Raw genomic sequence first — 10,166 nt, 5'->3', positions numbered from 1 at the left:
AGTTGCATCTGGTTTTCCCTTAACCCTGACTTTTGAGACAAAGGAATTGGTGGAGAAGTGTGGCTCAATGATTAGAGCGGCAGACCCTGATGCAGAGGTCTAGCCCGGGACCAGGGTTCAATTCCCCACCTCGGCGGGTCTTGGGCTCAAAAATTCCACGGACCTGATAATTCTCGCCTCGGTGCCTATTCCAATCATGGAGTCCCACTCTGCAACTCTGAGCAATAGCTTGCTTAATCTCCACAATGGCCCCGTAAAAGCGCCTTGAGACCCTTGCGGGTGAGTATTGCGCTATACAAGTATCAATTTACATTTATAAAAAGGGGCTGTGACCCCATGTGAAATGTTCTTCTGATCCTAACTTGAGGGGGGCCTGCTGCTGCTGCTGGGCACCAGGAGAAACCGCCACTGGGTGCTACCTCCCTGCTGGAGGGCCCTGTGAGCTGGCCCCTGGGCCCAACCTTTGCCCCCCCCCTACATTCTGAAGGACTTGTCTTGGACTTTAGTGCCAGGGAGCGCTTTACTCTCTGCAGTGGGGTAAACAAGAGCTTTATTTATTCCTGGACAGAGCGCTGGATTTATGTCCTGGTGAGCGCTCTGTCCCTGCCCTGCTGGATTTGGCTTTATTATCCTCAAGCAGGTGCCCACCCTGCATCTCGGTGCTGAAAAACCGAGCGGGAGCCCACCCCGCATCAGGACCTCCAGAGCGGGTGCCTACCCCGCATATCTGCCGATGGTTATCCCTAGCGTGTGCCCACCCCGCCGGGGACTCTTGCCGTGCTTTTAAAACCCTAGCGGGTGCCTACCCCGCCAGGGACTTTGCATTTGAAACAGGTGCCTACCCGGTGTTGTGCCCCACGCTTCCACAACGTGAAAACATCACCGCCGCCGGCCCGGGGGCTTCCTTGAAAGGACCGCGCTGTGATTGGCCCACGCGCCCCTGAGCTTGGAGGCTCGTTGCGAGGGCCACGCTCTGATTGGAGGAGCGCTCCAAGCAACCAGGAAGTGACAAGAGTCTACCCTGCGCTCCTGAAGAGTAAAGAAGGGTGGCGTTTGCACCCGGGGCTCCCCCGAGAGTGAGGGAAAGCCCTGTGGTGCAGAGGGAGTCACGGAGGCTCCACCAGCAAAGGCACCGTCAGCTCACAGGAAGCAGAGGGGGCACGAGGCACATTGCCGGCGCCTGCCCCCACAGTGGTGAGAGAGGACACAGCTTCCCGAGCAGGCCTCCCGTGTTGGGAGAGAGCCCTGCAGTTTCGCGGAGGAGGGGCCCATCCAGAGCCTTGAGCAGCAAGGAGTTTTGCCCAGGCGGGAGAGGAGGAGTGAGGCCTCCCCGCCCCCCTGTTGGGAAACATTGCTCCACAGAACATGGCGCATGCAAGGAGCAGTAGAGGAAAGAGAGATGACCCCACTAGTTCCAGGGAACAGGGTACTCATGACAATTTAAGCCTAAGGGGAAATCCCTGGAAACAAACTGTATCAGTCCTTACACCACTCTCTCATTCTTTCTCCCCCGACTCTATTTAGTCACCTTTTATTCCCAATATATTCAGACTAAAATGTAGCGCTTACAATGTTTTTGTTTATCACTACAAAACGTTCTTTATCATAGCATTTAAAATTTCAGAGATATTCCCGAAAGAGTACACATAAAAAGATTTATAGTTAAAAAAGTTTTTTCGTGACAAAGCATTTCATTCCATTTCATATCCGCAGAAAAAACCTCCTGCTACATATGCACGTTAAAAAGATTACATAAACGAAAACATCACATCAAATTATGAACCACTATAGTTACCCCCTCTCACTAACTCAATTAGATACTATTGTTTATCCTTAGTTTAATCCAACAGCCTTATATATTTTATATGGGACACTCAATACAGGAATTTCCCATGTATCTTAAGCTTCCCAGGCTTTTTTTGGATTCCTTTTTGGCATAGGCGTCGACACGTTTCGGTGGTTGAAACCATTAGATGTGGTTTCACCTTCTTCAGGTCACTGTTTCACAAGGGGTCACTTTCCTTAATTTTAAGTGATAAATTCTGTATATACAAAAAATGTTTAAATTAAAATTAAAAAGAACATTAAGCTAAATAACATTTTTCACTGTCAAACCTCAAAACTTTGATTCTTTGCATCAGTGCAGATCGTTACCAAGGTATTGTCTACGTCACAGGACTTCGCACCCTGTCAGTGAAGCATCCATTAAACTTGGATGCTATACTATCCTTTAATTAGTCTATGCCTTTGCTGTTTCTTGTGGCATGCATTTATCATTGAAAATCTTTTTTTCTAAATTGTTTCATTTTGAAGGGAACATACATATCTAGGGGGCACAAATGAACAATCGATTGGCAACAGTTTCCTTCTCCACATTACGGGGCCGATTAGGATTGCGGTGAATCCGCATCCTCCGGGCCGGCGGAAGCCACCACCGGCGCGGAGGATGCGGATTCACCGCTGCGGTGAGAGAAAAGACCTTCGCCAGATTAGGATGGCAGGGGGGTCGGGAAGACGGTCCGCAGCTTTTCCGCCGTGGTCCCGCAGCGGAAAAGCTCTAATATAGTGGCGGTGTCTATCAGACACCGCCAGCCATATTAGGATGCATGGGGAAACATGCTTTTCCACTGCGGCTTTTCCGCCGTGGAAAAGCATGTGGTCTTTTCTGTTTGGGGGCCCGTTGCGGGCCCCCAGGGTGTCAGGGGGTGGGGGTGCACATGGGGGGTACCTATGGTACCCCTCTGCATTTGCTTGCACATAGCGGCAGGCACCGCGCGGTGCCTGCCGCTTTGTGCATGCAAATGCACTGCATGTATTTTTAGCATTGCGGCGGGCGCTGCAATGTTAAAAATACAGGATGTGACCGCCAGGGTGTCGGTCACATCCTTATTTGCACGGAGGAACCGCCGCTGCCCCTGCGGACGGTCCCTCCACCTCTGTGGTGGCAGACGGACGCAGGTCCGTCCGCCATCATAATGACCCTCTACATGTGCAATATCATGGTCTGGGCAAAATCCGAACTCATTTCTATGAGTTACATTTTAGTCTAAAAATACAGCGGATACGTATATCTACTCGCACTCATATCCCACACAAGCCTACTACATCAGTTCATATATTCCTATGTACTGACCTTAAAGCATCAAATGATGTCTTATAAGGTAGAAACATCCACGTGGGTCTTGTGGTAGGGATGATATTCCCATAAAAAACGTTTTACTTATCTAGTGTAATGGAAACAAATAATTTGTATCATTTTCATTTCTCATAATATTTGCTTAATCCCTGTCTCTAATGGGTCTCACTGTTTACCTTTTTTTTCAAAACAGAGGTGCCAGTATATTTTCTTCTATTTGTGCAGGAAGCGGTTGTTCATACCATCTTATATTTTATCGTCCCCATATACCTAAGATAAAGATATATACATATAGTATGGTGAGTTTCCACACATGGTTGTAACCCTATCTTGTTCTCTGCCTTCATAATTCAACACGCTCTCACTTACCTCGTATTTTAGTGATAAATGATTAATACACGTTATCCAGGTAGATATAGTGGCGCACAAAACCAGACTGATATTTTGTGGGTTTTGCCTTGTTTCCTGGCGCCAATGGTGTTAGTTGTTTTTTAAACTCTGTGGGCAAAGAGAAGCCTTTTTTACAAATTGGGCTAAAGAGGGGCTAATCTATTGCTCCCTTCCCCATTATATTTACAGGTTTATATCTTTTGTTGTATCAGATTGTAGCCACAATGATCTCGCCCCCTTCCTACAAAACTGCATCTCTCTCATGTGTGCAGTGTCCCTTTGTTATGTTATGGCGATAATTAGGTTTTATTACAAAAGGCAAGGGGAAACTAGTGCTGTTGCTACATCTGCCCCCAAGGAACTAAGGGTATATCTCATTTTGTCCTGAAAAAAGAATTTCAAAGTGCCTATAATTTAAAGTTCCCCGTATTGTTCTAGCCAAGGTCCCTATCTTACCTCACGAGTTTTAGACCTCCTCGCTCCGCTCCTCGTTTCTCGCTCTGTCACTGCCTCCTTCTCCAGGCGTTTTATTTATACCTTAACTAATCATGCATAATTGGTCCTAATTAGTTCGAATAAGTGTTTCACCTGCCCGTTACCTAATCTCTACTGCGCATGACTTGCGGCCATTTTGGAGTGGGTGTTCTAACTCACGGACTCCGTTTACAAAAAAAAGGTAATGTGTTTCTTATATTGATTATATCTGTCTCTCTTTTAGATACGTTTTTTACTTATATCTCCTGTTCCATATTGTTATTGCTTATACTATATTTGTTATAAACGTAATCTCTATTATCGCCATCACTCAAAGTCATTACACCATGAATTTTGCTACAAACAAGCTCCACAGTCGTGTTCTCTTATCACCCCATTCTATGAGGTTTATTTTTTATGGTTCCATTATGTTCGGTCTATGTCATAGTCGAATACAGACAAAGAAACCACAGTTTCATGGAATGATGTTACTTTGCGCATATGTAGGCGCCATTTTGGATCGGGGTGTTAATTAACCATCCACCATTTTCGAACAGGCTCTTCTCCCCCTCTCCGATTTTTTGCCCATGTAAAATCCGATTACCCTGGTGTATCCGGGATATTGCTAGCATTACACAGTCATAGGGAATCATATGGAGGGGTCGTTTTTTTAAATATTTGGATTTAAAAAAATATGTATATATATATATATATATATATCCAACGTAACAGGTTTCCCCTTAGGAAGAGCCACAAAGCAGGTAGGTACCATTCCGTTTTTATTTCAGGAAGCTGCAGCAGAGGTGGCCGAACAGACACCATAAATCATTATTGCCTGACGCGTTTCATGCTAAACAAAGCATTTTTTCAGAGGCACATCGTCTAATACCTGCGTGTGATCAGTATTCAAAATGTATTAACTCCACCTGCCCCAGTGGGCGTTGGCACACGCTGAGCCTGATGGTACTTGCAGTGTTCATCTGTCTTTTAGATCAGTTTGCCACACGCGGTTAAAATTAACTCAAGTATTTCCACAGTGGGTTAGGGGAAAGTTCAACTCACGCTGTGTTGCACTGTGTTCTTTCCTGAAAACGACCTAATCTGCCATCAGCGCCACAGTCGGGCGACTACAGCGCAATCCACATTCTATGCGGCAGGGCATCTTCCACGGCTGGGACCAGCCGTAACAAATCCAACGTAACAGGTTTCCCCTTAGGAAGAGCCACAAAGCAGGTAGGTACCATTCTGTTTTTATTTCAGGAAGCTGCAGCAGAGGTGGCCGAACAGACACCATAAATCATTATTGCCTGACTCGTTTCATGCTAAACAAAGCATTTCTTCAGAGGCACATCGTCTAATACCAGCTTCCTGAAATAAAAACGGAATGATACCTACCTGCTTTGTGGCTCTTCCTTAGGGGAAACCTGTTACGTTGGATATATATATATATATATATATATATATATATATATATATATATATATATATATATATATAAATATATATAAATATATATATATATATATATATATATATATATATATATATATATATATATATATATATATATATATATCGAACAAGTGCAATCTCCCAGGCTCCGACCACAGCGACCCAGGAAATCACGCGGATCCAGTAATTATAAAGCACAGATTTTTATTTAAAAGCTGAACCAAGCAATCTGACGCGTTTCGGGCATCCGCCCTTGCTCACAGACAATCAGAGTTGGAAATGCTTGCGTTTTAAATAGTAACTGCTAAACAGTGAAAAAAGTGCATTTTTTTTTCTTTTTTTCATCATACACCTCGTGGTAATAGACAGCGAGGACAAACTACTTGCAGTGAATAGCCTAGTCTGTTTTCCAAACATTTTGAAATGGCAACAGTTCGAAAAATTCATTAACTAGTTTGAATCCACATATTGAATTGACAAAAACGGAAACCCATGATATAAAAGTTAAAAATGTAAGAAAAACTATTTTAACAGCTTAAAATGCAAATACCAAAAGATTGTATATAACAAATATATATACACATATAAAGCCCCTGCCTATATTCAATATTGATAGTGCAAAATAGCAGAATAAAGTGCAAAGTGCATCATTTAAAAATAATTGTTGTTATTATAACAGATGCATTAAAGGAACCAGCAGTAATACTGTTGGTTATGTGCAAAATACGCTTGAATGTAAACAGTATAATGTTGCATCTATATCTATCAAAGTGCAAATCAGCGTAATATGTAAACATACGACTGTAGCAGCATAGTTATGAGGCATGGGCTATTTGGTATAATAATCAAGGGGATGTCATTATCATAAGACGAACTGTTGCAAAAACATATTAATTAGGAACTACAGAAAAAAACGGTTGTCTATGTCCTCAAATGAGTGTACCCAAAAATTCAATGCAAATACATAAGTAATGAACCACCGTGAAATAATATATACAGATAATACGTGCAACAACCCAACAAGGAGACAAAATATTAATCACGTGGGGGAGGGCGGCAGCCAAATGAACCCTACCACCCAAAGCAATGCAAAACGAAGTGGACAAAGCAAGGCTTGATTTACAGAAACACATGTAGGTCCTCCGTGTTATTAAGACCATTGGGAGATCTGCTGTCTAGCTCAAGAATGAAGTGAGATTCCATTCTTCTCAGCATCTTGACCCTATCTCCGCCTCTTCTGGGTTTATCTATTGCAGAGATAACAAAATAAGATAGGCACTCCAGATTGTTGTTATGGATTGCCCTGAAGTGCCTAGCTACAGGGTAGGCTGGGTCGTTATTGACGATGGCGCGTAGATGCTGGAGGATCCTAACGTGTACCGGTTGTCGTGTGCTGCCGACATACCTAAGTGCACATGTGCAAGTTAAAACGTAAATGGCAAATTCAGTTTTGCAGTTATATTGACCCTTGATTTGAATTGGGTCTGGACTGAACGGCGTGTTGTATTGCCTAGTGCTTTTGCCAAATTTACAAGCCCTGCAAGAGGTGCAGCGTATAAAACCTGATCTTGTTTTCATCCATTCCTGCTTTTTTCTAAGTTCAGGAAATTCATGGCAGATGTGGGACCTGAGTGAGGGACCTTTCCTAAAGGTGACAATGGGGGCTTCCGCTAGTTGGGGTTTTAGTACAGGGTCTGTGGCAAGAACCGGCCATCTTTTAGACAAAATGGATTTTATTTGCCTGGCCTGTCTGCTGTATGGCGTGAGGAACCTGGGGTTCGTGGTGTCTTCATCTGAAGTGCAAGATGTATCAGCACTGCTGTTAGTCTCAAGCAGAGAAGCACGAGATCTAGTATTGGCTTTTTCCATTGCTGTTTTAAGCACTGATTCACGATAACCCCTAGCACGAAACCTAATCAGAGCTTCATTAGTGCAAGATTCCAAGTCAGAGTCTGTACTACAAATTCTCTTAATTCTTAAGAGTTCACCAAGAGGAATATTGTCTACCACATGGCGCGGATGTGCACTGCTAGCGTGCAAAATACTGTTGCCCGCAGTACATTTCCGATGTAGCTTAGTAGTAAGCTGGCCATTGCGGATAAGGATTTTAACATCCAAAAATTCTGCCTCACAATCACTGATGGAACTAGTGAATTTAAGGTTTTCATTGTTAACATTGATAGAGTCAATGAACCGTTGTGCACTGTTACTGTCACCCTGCCATAACAAAAAAACGTCATCAATATAACGAAGCCAAAGCAAAACATCAAGCTGTGAAAGGCGAAACGCGTTATGGCGGCGGCAGGCTTGCTGAAAATAAAACACCTCGATTAAAGCACCTACAACTGGGTCTGTTCCTTCGTCAGTGTTGGATTGTTTGGCTGAGGCGGCTGCCTTGGCTAGTGACGAATTTACGTGTATATATATATATATATATATATATATATATATATATATATATATATATGAACAGAATATCCAGCTCCCGTGAAGAAGAACTCCGTGGAAGAAGGCACGGCACAAAGTGGTTTCAGGATTCGGCATCAATTTATTGCATCATGTCGCCCTCAATCCCAGGTACAAGAAACACATTTTGGTGTGACCAATCGTCCCATAGCCCAACAAATGCAAGTGTGTATGACAGTACAATACAGCTGAATGATTGCAACATGTCAGATAAAACATAACGTAATGCAAAAATCACGAAATATGTACACTTGACTGAGAGCTTGTCTAGTTAGAGCAGACAATTAGAAAAACATTTATGCATAGGATTGCGTCACAGTGGGAAAACTGAAAGCAAATAAAATCTGCAACCAAACACTAGTCCCGTAAAGTCTGTACACTTAAAATGTGTTAAAAATCCACGCTGCCGAGCGGAACTGATAGTTCAAAATGTCAGGCATCTATGTCCACGCAGGCTCATATATATATATTATTTTTTTCATTATATGTATTCGTCTCTCCCCATCTGCACTACTAATAGTACACATTATGATTCTAGAGTCTTATATAGTATGCTATCTAGAAACACTACGTTGTGCATACACTTGTAACACCCTTTTGCACTTTTACCTCTACCGTCGTTTCTCACAATACTATTATACAGTCATCTGCTGGTACACTTCAAGTCTGTCTATATGTAACCCTCTGATTATACACTTCTTCCCATGTGGGGACAGGACCTCCCACAGGATCTCCATCATGTTTCGAAATATACTGAAATAAACTCCAGTCTATATTGAGGATAATATCTAAATAGTGTCTAATAAGGATAATGTCTAAATAGTGTCTAATAAGAGATGCCACAAGTTGTGCTACAGTATGGTCTCCCAGTCCTCCCTCGAGTTCAAACCATTCCTATGGTATCAAATTTTATCATGAACCATTGTTCTTGTTGTTTTCTACGTTTCGTGCTGTTTCCCAGCGTGGATGTTTCTACCTTATAAGACATCATTCGATGCTTTAAGGTCAGTGCATAGGAATATATGAATTGATGTAGTAGGCTTGTGTGGGATATGAGTGCGAGTAGATAAAGGAATCCGCTGTGTTTTTAGACTAAAATGTAACGCATAGAAACGAGTTCCGATTTTGCACAGACCATGATATTGCACATGTAATGTGGACAAGGAAACTGTCGCCAATCGATTGTCATTTGTGCCCCCTAGATATGTATGTTCCCTTCAAAATGAAACAATTTAGAAAAAAAGATTTTCAATGATAAATGCCACAAGAAAAAGCAAAGGCATAGACTAATTAAAGGATAGTATAGCATCCAAGTTTAATGGATGCTTCACTGACAGGGTGCGAAGTCCTGTGACGTAGACAATACCTTGGTAATGATCTGCACTAATACAAAGAAATAATGTTTTGAGGTTTGACAGTAAAAAGATTTATTTCGCTTAATGTTGTTTTTAATTCTAATTTGAATTCAACATTTTTTTGTATATACAGAATTTATCACTTGAATTGAAGGAAAGTGACCCCTTGTGAAACAATGTCCTGAAGAAGGTGGAACCACATCTAATGGTTTAAACCACTGAAACGTGTCGACGCCTATGCCAAAAAGGAATCCAAAAAAAGCCTGGGAAGCTGTAGATACATGGAAAATTCCTGTATTGAGTGTCCCATATAAAATATATAAGGATGTTGGATCAATCTAAGTATAAACAATAGTATCTAATTGAGTTAGTGAGAGGGGGTAACTATAGTGGTTCATAATTTGTTGTGATGTTTTCGTTTATGTCATCTTTTTAACGTGCATATGTAGCAGGAGGTTTTTTCTGCGGACATGAAATGAAATGCTTTGTCACGAAAAAACTTTTTTAACTATAAATCTTTTTATGTGTACTCTTTCGGGAATATCTCCGAAATTTTAAATGCTATGATAAAGAATGTTTTGTACTGATAAATAAAAACATTGTAAGCGCTACATTTTAGTCTGAATATATTGGGAATAAAAGGTGACTAAATAGAGTCTGGGGAGAACGAATGAGAGAGTGGTGTGAGGACTGATACAGTTTGTTTCCAGGGATTTCCCCTTAGGCTTAAATTGTCGCATGCAAGGAACAGTGCCAGAGGAGACCGAAGGAGTCCCTGCCAAAGCCAATGAGTGGGGCGGTAGTCCTGGTGTCAGGGGGTGGAACGAGGCATACTTTCGTGCTTGTCCCCTCCATTGCGTCCTAATCCATGTTCCCCGAGGCACAGTTGGTGC

Source organism: Lissotriton vulgaris, chromosome 8, assembly GCF_964263255.1.
Source record: "Lissotriton vulgaris chromosome 8, aLisVul1.2, whole genome shotgun sequence".
Classification (NCBI taxonomy): Eukaryota; Metazoa; Chordata; class Amphibia; order Caudata; family Salamandridae; genus Lissotriton; species Lissotriton vulgaris.
The sequence above is the reverse complement of the archived record's forward strand: the minus strand, read 5'-3'. Positions refer to the sequence as shown.